Raw genomic sequence first — 20,681 nt, forward strand, 5'->3', positions numbered from 1 at the left:
TCTCTCTCTCTCTCTCTCTCTCTCTCTCTCTAGGGTCGTTCCCTCATCTTATCTTCTCTCCTCTTGTGTCCTCTCGTGTCATCTCTCAGCTTCCCTTCCCTTCCCTCCCTCCCCTCTCGCTATTCTTTCACCATGTCCCCTCTTTCCGTTTGTTAATTGGGTGCCGCCACTACTCGGGGCGTGGGAACAAATGAGGTGCCGTGGGAAAGATGAGATGCGCTGATGTGTGTGGAGTGTGCCAACGTAATTTGGGTTAGTTAGTTAAGGGTGGTGAGAATGTTTGTTTGTGCCTTTGTGTGTACCTCTGTTGGAGTGGCTGTAGCTGTAAAATTGTGTTGTTTTTATGTAGGGGATGGTGTAGTGGTGTTACTCGGACCAAGTGATAGTAGTCGTATCTTTGTCGGGAGAAAAAGAGCAACGGCACGGAAGTTGAAACAATTTCCAAAACTATGTACTGAGACAATGTGGACGGAATGCTCGGCTCGTGCTCTCCTCGCTGCTGGGGAGGGATGTGGCGGGGTAGAATTAGGCGGCCCAGTAAGTTAGTGTGGGAATAGCAAACACACATGATTGTCACCGCCTCGCTGTGAGTGTGTTTGTGGGGAAGGGTTGATTTAAGTGGCGTGGCGTGACTCTGGTCGCCCGGTTGTTCATTAGGAGTGTTTAGGCGTTTATGTTGCTTCCCCTGCCAAGACGTACGTTACTAGTAGTGAATATTCCGCATACGTACCAAAGAAACTATGTGACGATTGCACTGCAAAAAGCTGCAGCAAGACCACGAGTGCAAGCCGAGGGCTTATTAGGTGTTATGTGACTATTGCGACAACAATTCTGTGAATATCCACCCTGTGCCTGAGAGCCTTTGCTACATCACAGGAAAATACCATCACATATTTACTAGGAAGGCATATTGATTCGCTCGGTGGCCGCCAAAAGACTAGGTAGATCCCTCCAAGGCTCCGTCAATTACTTCACGCCCCAGCAATAAAGGAACACACGCGCCGCTGCGCACCGCGCCAAATTCTTCACACCCCTTAAATTTGCGTGCGAAAGACTGCATATTAAGAGCGGCGGGGCGCTTTCAGCCTCGACGGTCCCATGAAGCTCATAAACTCTCCACACTGAATGGCAATGAGATGAGCTTTCCCTCCTGGCTGCATCTGGCCTTTTTGGCAACGGAACGTATCTTCCCTACCACTTCTACCAAAGTGTCTTCAGCAATGTTAAAGAACTCACACTTTCCGAGCCATACACAATCGGATACCTGCACTATTAAGTATTCAATAAAAATACATAGTTTTCTCCGCATCATAAAGTTTTTCCAATTCTGTCCACATGATCTCCAGTTTGATCTTTCACTAGCTCCATGGAAACCTTCATTCCCTGTGAACGTAGAGGGGAGTGTGGAGACACATTAGGAAGTTAACGTGAGAAAGAAAAGCAAGAGAAAAGAAAAGAAGGCGAATGGAAAGTCAGAAGAGCTAGGGAAGAAAGGGGGATGAAAGTGTTCCCAGGGCGGTGAAGTGACAGGCAAGGCACACAAAGGAGAGAGAGAGAGAGAGAGAGAGAGAGAGAGAGAGAGAGAGAGAGAGAGAGAGAGAGAGAGAGAGAGAGAGAGAGAGAGAGAGAGAGAGAGAGAGAGAGTCGGAAGACGATATATATAGGGATTTCTCTCTCTCTCTCTCTCTCTCTCTCTCTCTCTCTCTCTCTCTCTCTCTCTCTCTCTCTCTCTCTCTCTCTCTCTCTCTCTCTCTCTCTCTCTCTCTCTCTCTCTCTCTCTCTCTCTCTCTCTCTCTCTCTCTCAAGTAGCTTAAATACTTTTAGAATTTACGAGTCTGAGTTATGAGGTGCTTCTGGATATCGGGTAATATGTCAGCAAGTTTTCATTTTTCCCGCGACGCTCGTTTTTATCCCCTTTAGTTTTTGGAGGAAAGTAATGGCAGCTACTCACGAACATTTGTAGGAAAGAGGAGACAAAACACAAACCACAGCATAAACCAGGCAATGTTGTTACAGCTTGTCCTTGATTTTAAATACAGGCAACGGTGATTTTGTATAGAGCCAGTGCCCTGATTCTTATTCCCTCTATGTTACCTTGAATATACGAGTTTTCAAGCCTCATATCATATTCAGGTGATCCTTCCCTTCGTGTGTGTGTCTCTGTGTGTGTGTGTGTCTCTGTATGCGTGTGTGTGTGCGTGCTTGAGAGTTTGTAGTCAATATTTTAAGTTGAACGTGCGAGCTTATGGATTATTGGTTGGGCGTTCATGGAGTGTTGATGCTTTAGTAGGGAAACGTTGAGTCTTGAATGAGTGCAAGCTTAGTAAAAGATGGATAGAGGGAGGTTGCTTTTAGTGCTGTGGTGATGATGGTGAAGGTAATGATGATTGATATTGATGTTTAAGAGCCAGTAATTTACGAAGCTTAACAGGAAACACAGCTAAAACTACAAGAAGTAATCAGCAACAAACAGTGACTAAAAACAATGTGGAACTTTTCATCAAGCCAAATTGAATTCATGTCCTCTGCAATTAGCGGCAACATTCCTCCAACTAAAATACCAGGCTAATATTTTCCTTGCCATCTTCCTTGCGTCTGCGAGTCGTGACTTCATGCCGTGTTTGTTTGTTATTCCGGGGCCTACAGGTTTCGCTAAGCTGTGATTATTGTGATACAGAGCATACGACACGACAAGGCGTCAGGATTACTTTAACTTTTCGTGCTTTCGTGTTTCATGTGGTGTGAGTCGTAGATCGTAGGTACCTGTGCTGAGAGAATACACCGAATTTTTAAATATTGCAGATGTTCAGTACGTATCAATAATTTCATCTTGTCACCAACTTTTGAGAGAAGTTTTGACTACAACACAAAGGAAGTTGGACATTCTTTTCTTTCTGGAAATATTTTTTTCCCCTTTTACTTAAATCAGTGAATCAGAAAAAGGAGATGGCAAAAAACATACAAAAATAAAATTACAATGAAGAGGTATCAATCACAGTTTTCAGTTACTTTTCCCTTTCTTACTCCACCTGATTCTCTTCCTCCACTTTCTCTAACCATTCTTAATTTTGCAAGATGAACCACCCAACGTAAACAGGTCAGCAGCAATATTGCAAACCCATCAAAAATAAGATAGCGCCCATATAGTACGCTGGCTATCGGTGTATCAGCCATTTGCTTAGCGGCTGTAAATATGAAGTCAATAATGGGTGTAGTATGCAAATCTGGTGTCGTAATATTGAGGAAAATTGAGGACACGAGGGAGGGGAGGAGGTTGAGGGGCGCGCCGGATCGATGGCCCGCGGCAGGAGTGTGAGGAAGGGAAGGGTAGATGCGTGGCAGGGGCTGGAGGAGCAAAGAGGAAGGAGAGACTGATAACAGGTGTGGGGAGGCAACACACATACACACACACACACACACACAGCTTGCATTAATGATGAAGAGAGCAACCCAATGTAGTATACAGAAAGGAAAAGACTGACAAAGATTCCCAGTGCAATGAAAGAGGATGAAGTAATAGCAAAAGTGCATAGTTTGTAGATTTACGTCCTCTCTCTCTCTCTCTCTCTCTCTCTCTCTCTCTCTCTCTCTCTCTCTCTCTCTCTCTCTCTCTCTCTCTCTCTCTCTCTCTCATGTCGAAGTGTCATCATCAGCTATTGAGTTTCTCTTCCACATGATGTTTTGTCGGAGGAATAGTGTCACATTACTCCCTGCTCGCAATATAATGCACAAGGAGAGAGAAAGGTTTCTTGCTATGTATATTTATATTCTTTTATTTCTCTCTTCAAAAGGGATTCATCAGTTGAGTGTCTACTCTCAAATTCCCACTGATGTCAGGAAGTCTATGAAAATATCTTTATTCAGTATTTTATTAAGAAATGATATCGTGAATGAAATTTCGAGGAGCGCGGGAAGTTTCACCTCACGAGTTTCTCTGCTTGCCGGTAGAGGGCTGTTCTGTGTCCCTAGCTTCCCAGTCACCCTCGTCCTCCGCTCCGTGGCACTCCCCGGCGCTCACAGCTGAGACGGCTCACTCAGGCATCCGCCGCCCGCCAGGCAATACATGGACCACCACCGCTGTGCGCTTATTGCCGTCACATGTCTTGTGGTGTTGCCATATAGAAGTGTTGTAACTGCAACATACATGTGAGCAGCACTGATGTGCTCTTTATCCCAACTTTTACTTTAAACAAATCATGATGTGGAATAGTAGTTTGTCAAATACACATACGTATCACGTGCATATCTTTTATTCTGATGCAAAAATAACTCCCATTTCTGTACAACAAAGCATTCCCACTGCTTTCAATTTCCAGTGGCCTTTTTGGAACGTACTAACCCCACTATTTTTTTAACGGAGTATTGTATTACTGTTTTGCTGCATTACTGTTTGTTGGTAGTGCTGATGATAGTGGTGGTGGCCTGATAAGTGTTGTTGGTAGTGTTGCTGGTAGTAATGGCGGTGGTAGAATGAAAATGGTTTAGCAGTGATGGCAGCATTGGGTTGGATAGCATGTGTTGATGCGACCGCAGCAGTAGGGGAGTATCAGTTAAACTAGTTAAGAGACACCTGTAAAGTGAGCCATCTACCTTCACTGGCTGACAAACAGTTGGTGACGATGATGTTCTTACACTATTGATCTTATACAATGCTGTTGGTGGTAGTGGTTGTAAAGTTTTTGTTGTTTATGTTGTTACTAGATATCTAATGCCAATACTACTCCATCGCTACTACTGGTGGTGCTCGTCTTGTTTTTACGTTGCTTATGCTGCGGTAGTAGTGTTGGTTATGTTGTTATTAAGGCTCTTTTCCAACGGGCAAGATCAATAAATCATTTGTTTCTCGTCTTGAACACTCGTCTGTGTTGATAAAACATGATAGAGCCAAGGAAATACACAGGATAATTGGGGAGGTATTACTGGTGTGACGCCTTCACCCACAGGGGAGCCTTGGGATTGCATTGTCACGAAGAAATAATTACACGGGGTTACTCCGCCCAGGCGAAGCTTCTTCTTAGTCCTCATGAATGCTAAGAGGATCCAGTGTTGCCGCTATTCATTAATGGAGCAATTGTTATTGACAATCACTCCCATATGGACCCACTGTGTTCAATTATTATTGCAGGGTGCCTTTCAAACTCCAGCCACTGAGGGCGCGCTCTACAAGGAGAGGACGTCTCCAAGGGGCTCCTCCACCAGGTGTCCTTAATATCCACTCTCACGTCCTTACCCTCTTTCACAGGGGTAGGATCCTGCTTGATCTGGTTGCTTTTGCCCTTTTTCGTCTTGTTCGCGGCAAACCTGCGGGCCTGCTGGCGGCCCCACAAGGCCTCCTGCACCCTTGTACGGGCGACGCGCTGCTGATACTCGCTCAGCTGGATGGGAATATACACAAACTTGATCCCGTACACAGACATTTTTGTTTCAGGGTGAATATTTAATCCACTCGAGAAGCGGCGTGAGATCCGAGCACAGAATGGAATGTTATGTGTGTGCGTGTGTGTGTGTGTGTGTGTGTGTGTGTGTGTGTGTGTGTGTGTGTGTGTGTGTGTTGGGGGTAGCGAAGGGAAGATGGCGAGCAGTTTCTGGAAGGTGCAGATAGGAATACATTAGCATCTCCGGCCAGAAGCTGTTAGCAAGTACAGCTTAAGATATAAAAGCCTGAGCACGTAAAAACACATGCAGGGGCAGGTATTTATAATGTACAGCTTTGTATCTTTATTGGATGGTGCTGGCATTCTGGTGGGTGGCTTAATGAGAAAGAACATGACTCCAGCAACTTGGTGTTCTCGAGGTTCACGTCTTACGATTATCACAAGTGACCAAACACTTTTCTGTTTCTTCTGTTGTGTCAGTAGTTACTATGAGTACTTCTCAAATCTCTCTCTCTCTCTCTCTCTCTCTCTCTCTCTCTCTCTCTCTCTCTCTCTCTCTCTCTCTCTCTCTCTCTCTCTCTCTCTCTCTCTCTCTCTCTCTCTCTCTCTCTCTCTCTCTCTCTCTCTCTCTCTCTCTCTCTCTCTCTCTCTCTCTCTCTCTCTCTCTCTCTCTCTCTCTCTCTCTCTCTCTCTCTCTCTCTCTCTCTCTCTCTCTCTCTCTCTCTCTCTCTCTCTCTCTCTCTCTCTCTCTCTCTCTCTCTCTCTCTCTCTCTCTCTCTCTCTCTCTCGACCCACGGGATTTTTTCATTATCCAAATTACGAACTAATGACTTCGAAGTTCTAATTGCAGTCACGTGTACCTTCCCTGCTCCTCGAACACTGGTATTTGCATTTCCTGCCCATTTAATTTCTTTTATGTGTATATTGTGAATAATACATATTGAGGGGAATGAGGCAAACCAAAACCACTTTCTAAATTCGTGCGGTATGTAGATTCCGAGACAACAAGTTATTCAAAAGAACCTCCTTTCTTTGAGTTTGCGTGTGTTCCATATCTTTAACACCAAAGAAAAATTTTTATCTAAGAAAAAAACTGTATTTATTTGTCTTATAAAATGTTACGATAACACATTATTCTTTTTATTGTATAAATGCTGCTGTTAGAGTCACTTTTAACATTGTTCGAACAGTGTGAAGGTGATCATAATTTACTTTAAACAAATTCGACATAGTAAAAATCGCACGTGTTTTTAGTCATTTAAACTTTTTAATTACTATTTTTCTCTAATTTTCATGAACTTGAAATCTGCAATTTAGAACTTTTTTCCTCTCTCTCTAAAAAAAAAAAAAAAAATGTGGTTCTTTTCTAGTCTCGGACCTTGAAAAATGTGCAAGGATAATCTTAATTAACTTTAATGGAATAATTAATTAACTAATTAAGAGAGAGAGAGAGAGAGAGAGAGAGAGAGAGAGAGAGAGAGAGAGAGAGAGAGAGAGAGAGAGAGAGAGAGAGAGAGAGAGAGAGAGAGGTGGTCAGGCAGCCGTATAGACAGAGTGGTGGAGGGAGATTGGGAGGATAAAAGGAAGGCTTCATGGCCGCTGATTGCTATATTGTGCAGAAGGATCCTGTACCAGACATAAAGACAGGAAGAAGCCAACATTTCACTGACTTCTTATGAGTTTTCTTTCTTTTTCTATGTAACAAAGTTGGACAATACAACGAGGAAGACTGATAAAGCGAAAAGTCTCTCTCTCTCTCTCTCTCTCTCTCTCTCTCTCTCTCTCTCTCTCTCTCTCTCTCTCTCTCTCTCTCTCTCTCTCTCTCTCTCTCTCTCTCTCTCTCTCTCTCTCTCTCTCTCTCTCTCTCTCTCTCTCTCTCTCTCTCTCTCTCTCTCTCTCTCTCTCTCTCTCTCTCTCTCTCTCTCTCGTCTCCTTTCCTTCTTAACTTTTTACAAGAGAACCGTCGTCGCTTTCATTATCTTTTTCTTTCTTTTTTTTCCTATCTAACTTCCTAAATTGTTCCTCCATTCCCTCCGTGTTCCTGATTCAACTACTGAGCATCATTTTTTTTTTTTTATGTGTGTGTGTGGAGACGAGACATCTTCAGTCTTGGTGTCTTTAGGTGTCCTCGATGGTGTTCGTTGGGGGACACACGCGTTATTATGAGCTTATCTCTGATGTTTCTAAGGGAACAGGAGAGGAGAGTTGGATTTTCGTACAGCTGGAGAGGGAGCAGAGTGAGACACAAATAGAACACAGAGGAGGGAGGAAAAAGGAGACCAAAAACATTATCCAAGGTAGGAGAGAGAGAGAGAAGAGAAAGATGCAAGGTGGCGGATGAAAATGCTGAAGAGAAGGATGTGGAGAAAGGAAGAAGAACATAAGCAGAAGAGATTCAAGCTGCCACACCACAGCTTAGAGGAATGGGCAACGGGAAGGAGAGAAAGATATATATATAAACGTAGAGAGATGTGGATAAATGGAAAGAGGAAAGAGATGGGAGGAAGGGAAACTGGAGAAAAGTGTTGTGTGGAGATGAATTCCAGGAAGAGATAGGATTGGAGGCGAGGAAAGAGAAAGGAGTGGATTTAAGGAAGATTAGGGAGTAGGAAGAAGGAAAGAAATAAGAGAAGACTAATTTTGCCTAACTGTAACTTGATTCTTCTTTTTATATATCTTTTTTGTCTTGTTTTCTGTCCTTCTGTCCTTTGTTCCTTCCTTTCTCCTGTCTTTACGTATTTCTCTCTCTCTCTCTCTCTCTCTCTCTCTCTCTCTCTCTCTCTCTCTCTCTCTCTCTCTCTGCGTTGCCCTTCCATTACATCCCCGCATGGCTTAACCTGATACGTATCCTTGCCATTTTCCATTCCATTCCCTTCCTTACCCAACCCTCTGTCCGTCCTCTCCTCCTTCCTCCCTTCTCTCTTTTCCCAACCTTCCTTCTCTCGTGGCCTTTTCCTCTTTCTGTCTCGTTTAATTTCTTTCTAATGAGTAAGTATACGTACTTTTCTCCTTTTCCTTCAATTCTTTCTCTAGTTCGTGGTATAAAGGAGCATTATTTTAGAGTTTGCATTCGTTGTTGGCACGATGCAAACACAGAGAGACATGCGCGCGAACACACACACACACACACACACACACACACACACACACACACACACACACACACACACACACACACACACACACACACACACACACACACACACACACACACACACACTTACATGATCAGCAAACCAAAATTGACTGCCTGGGTAATGTTGGGATGACATTTAACGGTGCATTAAACTACGATACGTTTGAGACACCTTCCATTCACGACCTCCTCCTCCTCCTCCTCCTCCTCCTCCTCCTCCTCCTATTTCTTCTCGTCTTCCTCCTGTTCTGCATTAATTTTCTTCGCTTTCTTCTTCAACTTTACCCACAAACCACTACTGGAAAAGATGAAAGAGAAGCTGTTTTTTTCTCTTTATCATCTTAACGTGTCTTGAATTAGATTACATGTTGTTGTTTATAGCAGTCCGTCTATTCAGAGCCAGCAGGTCTTTCTGTCTGTCTGTCTTATCTTTACGTGTTTTATCCTTTGGTTTTTACTGCTTCTTGTTTTTATCCTGTTTCAATTTTTTTTTACGGATTTCTTCTCCTCTACCATCTTTTTTTTCTTTCTCCTTGTTTTTTTTTCTTTTTTCCATCCTGTTTGTGTTCTTCTTTCTCTTGTTTTCCTCTATTTTTTTTCTGGTTTCTTTCTCTCTTTCTTATTTAAGCTCTTTTGTTTCTCCTCTTCTCTCGTCTGGCTATTTTTTCTTCTCTTTCTTCTTCTTCTCCAGTTTTTCCTTTTTCTTTCTCCTGTTCCACTTCCGCTTGTTTCTCCTCTTGTTTTTCTTCTTGTTTTTCCTGTTTGTCCTCTTCCTTCTCCTCCAGTTCGTTTTCCACTGCAAATAAAACGCGATTTCTCTTGGAGTGTCTTCACGGAGTTTTCTTCCTTTATTGACGCCTCTCTTTCCCTCGTCTCCGCTGGCGTGTGCTGCTGCCGTGGCCTGAATCCTTTCCTTCCTTCATGTTTACTGCTGTTTGTGTGGTTGTGATCAATACTCTTCATAGTTATCTCTTGGTGTCTCTCTCTCATTACTGTACATTCCTTTTGTACTTAACTGTCATCCGACGTACTGTTTCTTCCATCCTTTTGACTGTTCTCTTGAAAATGGTGTATTTCTAGGGTCTTCTTTATCTTCTTCTTCTTCTTCTTTTTCTTCTTTTGTTACCCTTGGCCACTGCACGTCTTGCATAAGGAAAGAAAAAAGATCAATCACAAAATTAACTGAAGAAAGTTCCCAGATGTTATAAAATAGTAATATGTTCTTACAAAGCAAAACTCTCCTGATTCTTCTCCTTCCTTTTCCTTCTCCTCCTCTTCCCTTCCTCCTCCTCCTCCTCCTCCTCTTCCTCATCATCATCCTTATCCTTTCCCCGCCAGCAGACCAAACCCAAGGAATTACTTAAGAATCGGGTTAGACCACACTGCATTTTTATTAGGGACGTTTGCGAACTTGGCAGGAAAAGCAAGCAGTATATCACAGGCTTAGAGAGAGAGAGAGAGAGAGAGAGAGAGAGAGAGAGAGAGAGATGGGAATAGTTTATCTTCAACGTATGACCTTGACGTTGTCCTCCTCCTCCTCCTCCTCCTCCTCCTCCTCCTCCTCCTCCTCCTCCTCCTCCTCCTCCTCCTCCTTCTCCTCCTCCTCCTCCTCCTCCTGATATCCTACGTTTAATATCGGATACCATGCTTATATATATGCAAACACCCACGCGCCCACACACACACACACACACACACACACACACACACACACACACACACACACACACACACACACACACACACACACACACACACACACTCTCTCTCTCTCTCTCTTAAGCCAGCACTATTTTTTTCTCCTTCTTTTCCTGACGCTCAGTTAACAACGTTGTAAATTTCTTCCAAAGCACACACACACACACACACACACACACACACACACACACACACACACACACACACACACACACACACACACACACACACACACACACACACACACACACACACACACACACACACACACACACACTCTAAAGAAAAAATCGAGCGTCACGTGAACTCATATATACGTAAGTAATTTCTCCACACACACACACACACACACACACACACACACACACACACACACACACACACACACACACACACACACACACACATTCAAGCAACATTTTGGGAAAAAAAGTAGACATTTGATTTCAATAACTTGCATACAAACACACTGATACTGGAATGTTCACTGCCACAAATTACTGTACTCTGCATTCTTGAGACGTTACTGAAAAAAAAAAAACAATAACACTCCTCAAACCCACGTATTTATTCTGAGGTTCAAACATATAAAGGAACACGAACAGTTCACAGACTATACCACGGGCTGGCTAGAGGAGAGGGAGCATTAGGGAAGGAAGGTGTGATACGTGTGAAAGGCAAGTCAGGTGAGAGACAAATCAAACTAAACCAATAAAGGATTTGTTGCTTCTGAGAAAAAAATAATATATTGTTTACCAGAAGTATAAGACCTACGCTAGCGAATCTACAAGTCAAGAAAGGAAAGAGCAAATGGATGACTTGAAAATTTCACGGTAAAGGAAGAGGAGGAAGAGGAAGAGGAAGAGGTAGATTATGACTAAAGACAAGGGAGAAAACTTTGTGTGAGGTAGATAAAACGACGTCCATGTTTATTTTCCTTTCTTTTTTTCTTTAGTGTTACTTAATGCACACCCTGGGAAGACGGAAGGATAGTAGAAGCAGATGCAGTGTTAAAGAGGAAGATTAACTATATGTAAACGTGATAGGAGGAACTGTTTGATTGACTGACTGAATTTACTCTCTTGACGCGACAACAACTCAAGTTATGTCACGCGACAAATTCAAAATTCACCTTTGCTTCAGCGAGGTTTTATGGAAGAAAAATTCGAGAGAGGAAGTTTTGGATGCGAGATGATTAACGGAGACGATGGTTCAATTATGAGCTACTTAATTGTTCTTCCGCTGAGACAGAAATGGAGAGGACTCTGCAATAAAGATTACTTAGAATTACTGTTAGAGCTGTAAACTAAGATAAAATTCATAACTATCTAGCTATGAAAACTCCGTCCATACTCTCTCTCTCTCTCTCTCTCTCTCTCTCTCTCTCTCTCTCTCTCTCTCTCTCTCTCTCTCTCTCTCTCTCTCTCTCTCTCTCTCTCTCTCTCTCTAACAGTGCCAGTGCCATTAATCAGTGGGAGGACAAGTTGGCCAATAAGCGTTGATGCAAGCACTTCCTTAATTTATGGCCTGTTTAATGAAACACTCCTTCACCAAGTAACGTGAATCGATTAAGAATTCAATGGTGTTGTTAAATATTAGTCACAAATGCGGAGTTTTTTCTTGTAGCGTTTGCTTGTAAATGAGAGTATTACTTTTTTTAAGCGTAAGACATCCTTTAGAATAATCGTTTCCTCTTGCAAAGGTTTTCTTTATAACAAGGCAAACGATCAGATTATAACTTAACACATTCTTGACGGCCCCTTCTGCCTTTAGATATTCTTTACCTTGGTTAATGAAGTATCACGTTCACTATTTTTGTGTTAAGAAATTTTCATCGTTGTTGGAGCTCTTTATGGCTGATTAGGGCTCACTACATCACGGCCACTTGACTTGAGAAAATCTGGCAAAATTCCCGGTACAAGTAAGAAGAGGTAAACATGGCGTGCTTATTTTTTTTTCTTTTTTAATGTTATGGCCTATAGCGTGGGAAGCGCTGTTAAGTTTCCGCCCATTGGTGGCGCAGGCAATTTTATTTATAGTGGTACCCATATCAGGGCCCATATCACCACCCAAGCGCACCTAGAACCTGGGTATCATGGTGACATGTAGGTAACTTTAAACCACTCGACAAATGGCATAGCTTCAAAGTGGTATGTGGTGGGATTATAGCCTACGCGTGGACGTCTGCCCGATCCCACGCTCAACACCTTATCGACTACGCCACCGCCTCCCTACTTTCTTGGCCAAGACTGAGGTGGAAGCAGCGCTAGTCACCATATTCCCTGAAACTTCTTCGCAGCAACTTTATTACATTCAAAAGGCTTTAGTTGAAATTACATTCACTTTCAAGGTATCTCCACGGCTCTAGTGACAAATTAACGAGATTCATATTCTGTTAAAAGGAGAAACACGCTTGAGAAGCCAGCCAATCATCTCTGTGCCCTTTGAAAATAGTGTTAATGAGAGAGCAGTGTTCAATCCCGGTCATAATCCCAATGGCAGTAGTGATGTATCCTTTTTTGAAGTTGATGCTGGATATCAGTGGAGAATGATTTGCAGTTGTTATGAAAATACTGGTAATGCCAACTATTGCTACGATGTTGAGTGTATTGATATTGTTGGCAGTGGTGATTGTAGTCGTGGTAGTTAGTGTAATAATATTTATAGCCATCCGTGAAATGCGTCCATATTTTACACTCGTATTTACTTTATTTCTATTTTGCCGTGTCAGTCATGTTATCCCTCATCTGTTGGCCATCTCATCCAATTATTTTTGTTTAACTCTTCCAGTGGTTGGCTTCCGTCTTTTCACTTCCCTCTAGCATGCCTTACGTTATTCCGTTATTCATCTCCTCAGGGCTCAGGTGATCGGAATTTATCGAGGTTTGTTTGACGTAAGACTACTGATCCTTCGAAGACACGTGGCAAACGGAACGCACCCTTAGAGACGTTCCCTGAGAGGTCCCACGGATGATGCTTGGCGATAGTTCACCTGAGCCACTTTACCTTCACTCTTAATATTCACGATTTTTTTAGGTGTTTCTGTCGCTTTACCTTGAACTGCTCTTGTTGCCTGTCATGTCCATCTTTGCGTTACTGGATTTGTTGTTCTTTGAAAATACTTAAGGTACAGTTGTAATGGTAAATGCTGTGGTTTGTTTTACTACTGTTTTTTTTTTAAGAGTTTCCGTCGTCTTTGCTTGAATCGTTGCTTGTCATGTCCCCCTCTATATATATTTGTTTTGTTCTTTGATCTTTGGAAATATTTAAGATACAGGTGTAAGTGTAAGTGTTCTGTTTTGTTTTTAATAGTTCTCCACACTCGTAGATATTCTCATGAGTAATGAATATGAAACTTTATCCTACTAATACAAGTGTAAAGAAGAATTAACCATATCCCTTCTTCCTTTATCGTCGTTGTACACTTCACTGTTTTTCTCATCATCCCATTTCATTCCATTTCATTCCATTTTTTTCTACTTTTGTATTCCTTGTCTTTTATTTACTCATATCCTGATTTACTTCTTGTACCTTCCAGCTCCGTACCTCGTCACCTCACATTCTCAATTCTCTCTCCTCTGCAGCGCCACACTTCTCCCTTCACGGCTCTCCTTGCCCGTCTTCTCCATGCCCCTCAGCGACGCCCGGAGTTATGGGTGAGCATCAGGCGTAAGTTGGAGGGAGGGAAGTGGAGGAGCCTCGAGGGACTTCAAGGACTGTTCTCTGAGTGATGGTAACTGATGGTGGTGATGGTTGCGATGGAGCTCTTGGCTGTGTGTGTTTGTATGTCTCTCTCTCCTTTAACAAGAATATTTCATTACGTGCTGAATTTTCTGTGGTAAAATATTAGAAGAAGCCAGGCAGAAGTTAGTACTTAGAAGGGAGTAGATAAAGAGGGTTAGCAGAAGGAGAGTAAAGGGGAAATGAGTATGTAGAAGTAACAGGAACTTTAACACACAAGAGAGAGAATAGGAAGTTAATAGTTGTACGAATGGGAGTGAAGTAACAAGAAGTGAAGTGCCACGTTTGTAAATATATGAGTGGGAAAGAAGAGCTGCAGTGTTTACAGTGTTGTAGTATGAGGGTGTGAGGGTAGGTAGCATATTATTTTTGCCTATACCAAAGCCATTCTTTTTGTCTATTTGTTCACTATCATTTTTTTCTTTTCGTATCGTGGTGTTATGGAGAAATCAACGATACAAGTTCTGTGTTACGAACGAAAGAAAACGAAACCTAATTAATTTAAAGAAGAATATTTACAAACTTTTCACATACTTTATTTTATGTAAGCAGGTTTTATTTTTTTTTCTTTTAATAATTTCACAATATGTTCATGCCTCTTCGTTTTGCCATTTTTTCCAATTGATTGATAGGAAAATCCAACTCGAAGTGATTTATGCATTTCCTTCTCACACGTCATTCAAGGCAATCACATGCGTCTTATAGGTTTGCTGCGGTAACTGGGAATCAAAGCAGTATCGTGAGCCCGTTGGAGTTTTACGCTTAGAGATTCTGTTTGCCGGGTGGTCACGCTTTGACTGCCGTGTGGAGGGTGTAAAAAAAGTCTGTCAGGGTGAACGTGGTGAAAAAAAATATATATTCCTTTGATTTCGCTGTTATGTATATGCGATTTAGTTTAAGCAACCGTGTTATCATATTTTCCACGTGACTCCTCAAAACTTCGTTAAAGGAAAATAATATTAATGGAAAAATACACAAGAAAAACTGCCATCCAGGTCAAATTACAGATAATTCAGAATGATAATGCACTGTTATATATTTTTTCACCTTACGAAAAACAATAGGAACATGTGTGTGTGTGTGTGTGTGTGTGTGTGTGTGTGTGTGTGTGTGTGTGTGTGTGTGTGTGTGTGTGTGTGTGTGTGTGTGTGTGTGCGAGATCAGAGTATCAGGTGTAAGTCAGACAAAGAAAAATATGAAAGAATGAAGAGATGAAAGATGAATGAATGAGAAAACAAAAAGAATAGTGAAAACGAAAAGAAAATATACATGAAGGCGTCAGTGGTGGCCTTCATTATAATGATATATTACTCTAACTGAAGAAAAATTACTTCTAACCTGATATTATTTTATTTTCAGAGATCAAGAAAATTGATTATACAACCATAAACATTTTTACTGAGGGGAATACAACTACAAGCCTGATTCATCTCTTGTTTAAACTGACATAGAGAGAAAAAGAAATGTTTGATCAAATATAAATGGGTGTAATATTACGCCTCCCGTGCCGCGACCTTCCTACAGTAACTGTGTGTCGGGGCGCCGCGTGTGTGTCGCCTGATTACACAATTACTCCCCATCACGGCAGCCTCGCGTCCCAATATTGTAATCATCCACATTGTTCGGAATATAATTACTACGCTACTAGAATATATACATTTTATATATATATATATATATATATATATATATATATATATATATATATATATATATATATATATATATATATATATATATATATATATATATATATATATATATATATATATATATATATATATATATATATATATATATATATATATATATATATATATATATATATATATATATATATATATATATATATATATATATATATATATATATATATATATATATATATTGCCTATTATTCTTTGGTACTCCCTTCGATTATGATATGTTTTTTTTTTATATAATTTCGAGCGCAACGTGTATATAGTGATATGTTTCACCTGTGTTATTATTACAGTGTATTACGGAAGTGTTTATAGCTGTTTCCCCAAGCCTTTACTTGTGTGTATGTCTTTTCAACTGAGTGATTTTGTTGACTTAGCAGACGAGGTATAGTTTCCAAAGAGAAGGGAGAGCTAGAGGAAGTTTAAGTAAGAGATAAAGTCAAGTGACGTATCCCCACCAAGCTGGATTTATTTATGATTCACCCTTGTGTATATGTCTTTTTAACTGAGTGATTTTGTTGACTTAGCAGATGAGGCATAGTTTCCAAAGAGAAGGGACAGCTAGAGGAAGTTTAAGTAAGAGATAAAGTCACATGACGTATCCCCACCAAGCTGGATTTGTTTGTGTTTCATCCTTTTCACCTTCCTGTACCATTTAAATCTTTCAGGAGAGCATCAGGTCAACTCACGAATTAAAGTGCCTGGTGTTTTTGGCAACTTTCCCTGCGAACATTCACGATGAGAGGCACTATGCACTACGTTCTGTGTTTAACTGTTTCAATGTTGTAGTCTTCTTTTGTATTATAGTGTAAACTCAGATCACGAGAATAAAATGTTTGGATGGGCAAAGAAAAAATATTACTCATTTAATCTCTCTCTCTCTCTCTCTCTCTCTCTCTCTCTCTCTCTCTCATAGTAATCATAATATTCATGGCTGTCACGTCGCATGACTCTGTAATCCACCAAGTCGTCACTGCCTCCATTTCTTCCTACGTCAGTGAACACAATGGCTTTGCGTGCCACTGGGCGTATATTCACCCTGACAAAATCTTGCACCTCTCCTTGTCACAGGGCTCAGTATGGCTTGACGGCAAGGGAATGTATGTGCCTCTAAAGGTGAACGACCCTTACTTTTTTTTTTCCTGATCCTAATTTACTGTGAGGTTCAGTCTTGTGTTTGAACTTTCTGGAAATACATTTGCCTTACTGAAGCGAACAGATGACAGGGAGATATGACCATATGAATATTTCCTATTCTATATGCATTTTGAGAATATGCACCTTATTGATACGTAAGTTCCCAGCATATGCGTGACAAACTACGTGAATTAAGAGTCAATAAATAGAATGAAAATTGTGAAGCAGCGTGGTGTAAGACTGTGTTCGTGCGATGTTTCTTAACAGTTCTAACAATAAGATAGAATTATGAAAACCCCATCAAGTTGCGTGAGAACGACGAAAGCAATGCCAACAAAATCATGGAAGACTGGTTGCTTAGAGCGTGATACATGAATTCACATGAACAAAAAATCATTGTGTGTGTAAGTGTGTTGGGAGAAGGCGATGCGTAGATGGCAATTGTGAGTATTGCCAGTCTTGATACTGGTAGTGAATGTGGAGGAACACTCTAGTGAATCGTAGAAAAGAGGATTTAAGGGAAGATTGCCTGCAGTAGCATGACAGGCGGGATGGAGGTCAAACAAGCACTTACTCGTTATGTGCGAGGTATGGCGTTGGATTAAGATGCGCACAAGGTTGGAGAGCTTGTGGTGAGCAGATGCTAGTTTGCATATTATGTCATCTCCATAACTTGTCTCTGGTTGCACAGGTATAAATGTTCTTTGCATGCCTTATAGTATTCTTCCAATATGAAGCGTAGGTAAGATGTACGCTACACGTCTGAGTGGGGCATGCGGATCTGCGTGTGTTGAAGGACACGCGAGGGTTGAGGAACGCCTGGCACCGACTGATCACTTACGTCACACACACGTCACCCTCCGGTTTCCCTCTAGCCAATAAAGTTTGTGTACTCTGTATCCTCTCCTCGCCGTTGCCTGACCAGTGTTGTCTTAGCTTCGTGTTGTGAGTGTGTGCGCCATCCAAGAGGTACTGCTTTTTTCCTTACGTAAGTTTTATGGTTACGGTGATGCGGATGTATTAATACTATCCACTGGTGTATCTCCCGTTCAGTTTTTCATTACGTTCACTGAAATTTAAAAACACCGATGGATTTATAAGTAATAACAGGGAGCCAGTGAGTGCATGGTGTTGGCCTGTTGTGAGGCGCTGCGGCTTGCATTGGTCACTGTGCTACAGACGTTAGAGGCGAGGACAGAGCGAGGTGCAATTACTGCCAGCTTTATTTATCTTGCAAATGATTATGCATCCATGTGTTTTTTAACATTGCATTACATGGTGTGTTTTCTGAAGTGGAGTTCATGGTAATATTAATGATGCTGATGTGATTAGTGTGTATACATCTCTATTATCCAAGTAATCAAAGCGTGGTCTCTCCTCCTTTTGTTTTCAATGTTGCAATAATTGATGTATGAAATCAATAATATAATTCATCACTGATAGGATTATAACGCAGATCTGATAATGACTTTCTTTCATCCACTTCCGTCTAAAACAGGTGCAGACGGACGTTAATGTCTGGGTCACGTGGAATGTCTTCTGGCCAAGCTTTTATAGCAGAGTACGATGGATCGAACCCCGCTGAGCCCTTAATGTAACATTCCAGCGAAGCGCCTCCACCACACCGCCGCCAGTCCCTCCACTCCTGCAGAACCACGACGGCCGCCACTACTGACCGTCACGGTAGCAAAGGTAAATGGAGGTTTTGTTGTGTTTTAAATTTCCCAGTGAAAGCAATCGATCAAGAACTAATTTGATATTGCTTGCTACGTGTTGTCTGTCACTAATTTTGTTCCCCATTACCGCTGTGGAACATGCACACATCGCAGTAGTGCCTGGGGACCTAAGGAATTCACGTAGGTCATGGCAATTGTGAGTATTGCCAGTCTTGATACTGGTAGTGAATGTGGAGGAACACTCTAGTGAATCGTAGAAAAGAGGATTTAAGGGAAGATTGCCTGCAGTAGCATGACAGGCGGGATGGAGGTCTAACGAGCACTTACTCGTTATGTGCGAGGTATGGCGTTGGATTAGGTTGCGCACAAGGTTGGAGAGAAATCAGCTTGTGGTGAGCAGATGCTAGTTTGCATATTATGTCATCTCCATAACTTGTCTCTGGTTGCACAGGTATAAATGTTCTTTGCATGCCTTATAGTATTCTTCCAATATGAAGCGTAGGTAAGATGTACGCTACATGTCTGAGTGGGGCATGCGGATCTGCGTGTGTTGAAGGGCCATTAGTGATGCACATATGCCGCCATTCTCTCTCTCTCTCTCTCTCTCTCTCTCTCTCTCTCTCTCTCTCTCTCTCTCTCTCTCTCTCTCTCTCTCTCTGTCTCTCTCCATCCTTGACTGAAAGTGATTAATCGTCAAAACATGGCATGACATACTGTGAACCTGAAGCGAAATATTTGCTTATAGATTATTCATGAATTCAAATGACGAAAATTATTGTATTTAATAGTATGCGACGGGATGAAATAATTGATAAACAGCAAGTTAATGAGCTGATATGATCCATAATGGTAGCCTGTCCTGCTCGATGGGTTAGATATTTGCTGAGTTCATTTTTTTTTTTCATTTTTTTTTTTTTTATACCGAGAGAAGGAGTGTGAAAGGACTCTCTCGAAATAATGGTAGCCTCTCGTGCTCGACGGGTTATATATTTGCTGAGTTTAAGTGTTTCCAAGAACAACAACAAAAGAAAAACCACTTGATCACCAGTTCCCTTAAAGAACACTACAGTTATCCAAAAGTCTAGGATAAATTTCTTGAAAGTAGAGGATTAGTATGACCCTTTCCTGTCTGTATGGAAGCTTTAAAGGATGGACAACAGAACGCCCAGACAAAGGGAATTGAATAGTGTTAAGGAAATGTTTTAGTTACAGGGGTTTAAATATCCAGGCGTGATGTACTGGGTGTCAATGTACTCCTGAGCTGTGGTTAAGGAACATGAGGCAAGCAATATCTTTTCACGCGTGTACAAGTGTTCGTTTCTCCCATTCATAAAACAAACTTGAAAGTGCAGCTGTCCGATGGAAGAAAAGAAGAAAACTCTCCCCTGCCTTCCTTTTCCAATTTCCTCCACTTTGTACATTTCGTTCCTTACATTCCACATTTTACTCCTTGACACAGCCTCTCCATCTTCTTTATCAAACTTTCTGCGTCCACGTTTCACTCTCTGGAGTATTTCTGTCCCTCTGGTGTGCTTCGGCTTGCCTATATTTCTGCACTCCCAGCGATTTGATTTTTCCTCCTGTCATACTCTTCGGTTTCACCTCACGTGTGTGTAATTCACTGTTTAATCTGCTGCAGTCTGACGAGACAGCCAGACGTTACCCTACGGAACGAGCTCAGAGCTCATTATTTCCGATCTTCGGATAGGTCTGAGACCAGGCACACACCACACACCGGGACAACAAGGTCACAACTCCTCGATTTACATCCCGTACCTACTCACTGCTAGGTGAACAGGGGCTACACGTGAAAGGAGACACACCCAAATATCTCCACCCGACCGGGGAATCAAACCCCGGTCCTTTGGCTTGTGAAGCCAGCGCTCTAACCACTGAGCTACTGTGTGTGTGTGTGTGTGTGTGTGTGTGTAATTCACCAAGGTCTTGAAAATGGTGTGGTGGACTCCCGGTCACCAGCATTGTAGCATTGTCTTCAAGGTCATATGATCCTATCTTAAGGTAAGGTTGAGAGCTTTTAAGACAGCCATGGTCCACTCGTCACTGAGAGAGAGAGAGAGAGAGAGAGAGAGAGAGAGAGAGAGAGAGAGAGAGAGAGAGAGAGAGAGAGAGAGAGAGAGAGAGATCTGTGTGTGTGTGTGTCTATGGAGTTGGTGGTATAGAAGTTGCATTAACAGATGAATTTTTCCGATACATT

Source organism: Portunus trituberculatus, chromosome 15 (assembly GCF_017591435.1).
Source record: "Portunus trituberculatus isolate SZX2019 chromosome 15, ASM1759143v1, whole genome shotgun sequence".
Classification (NCBI taxonomy): domain Eukaryota; kingdom Metazoa; phylum Arthropoda; class Malacostraca; order Decapoda; family Portunidae; genus Portunus; species Portunus trituberculatus.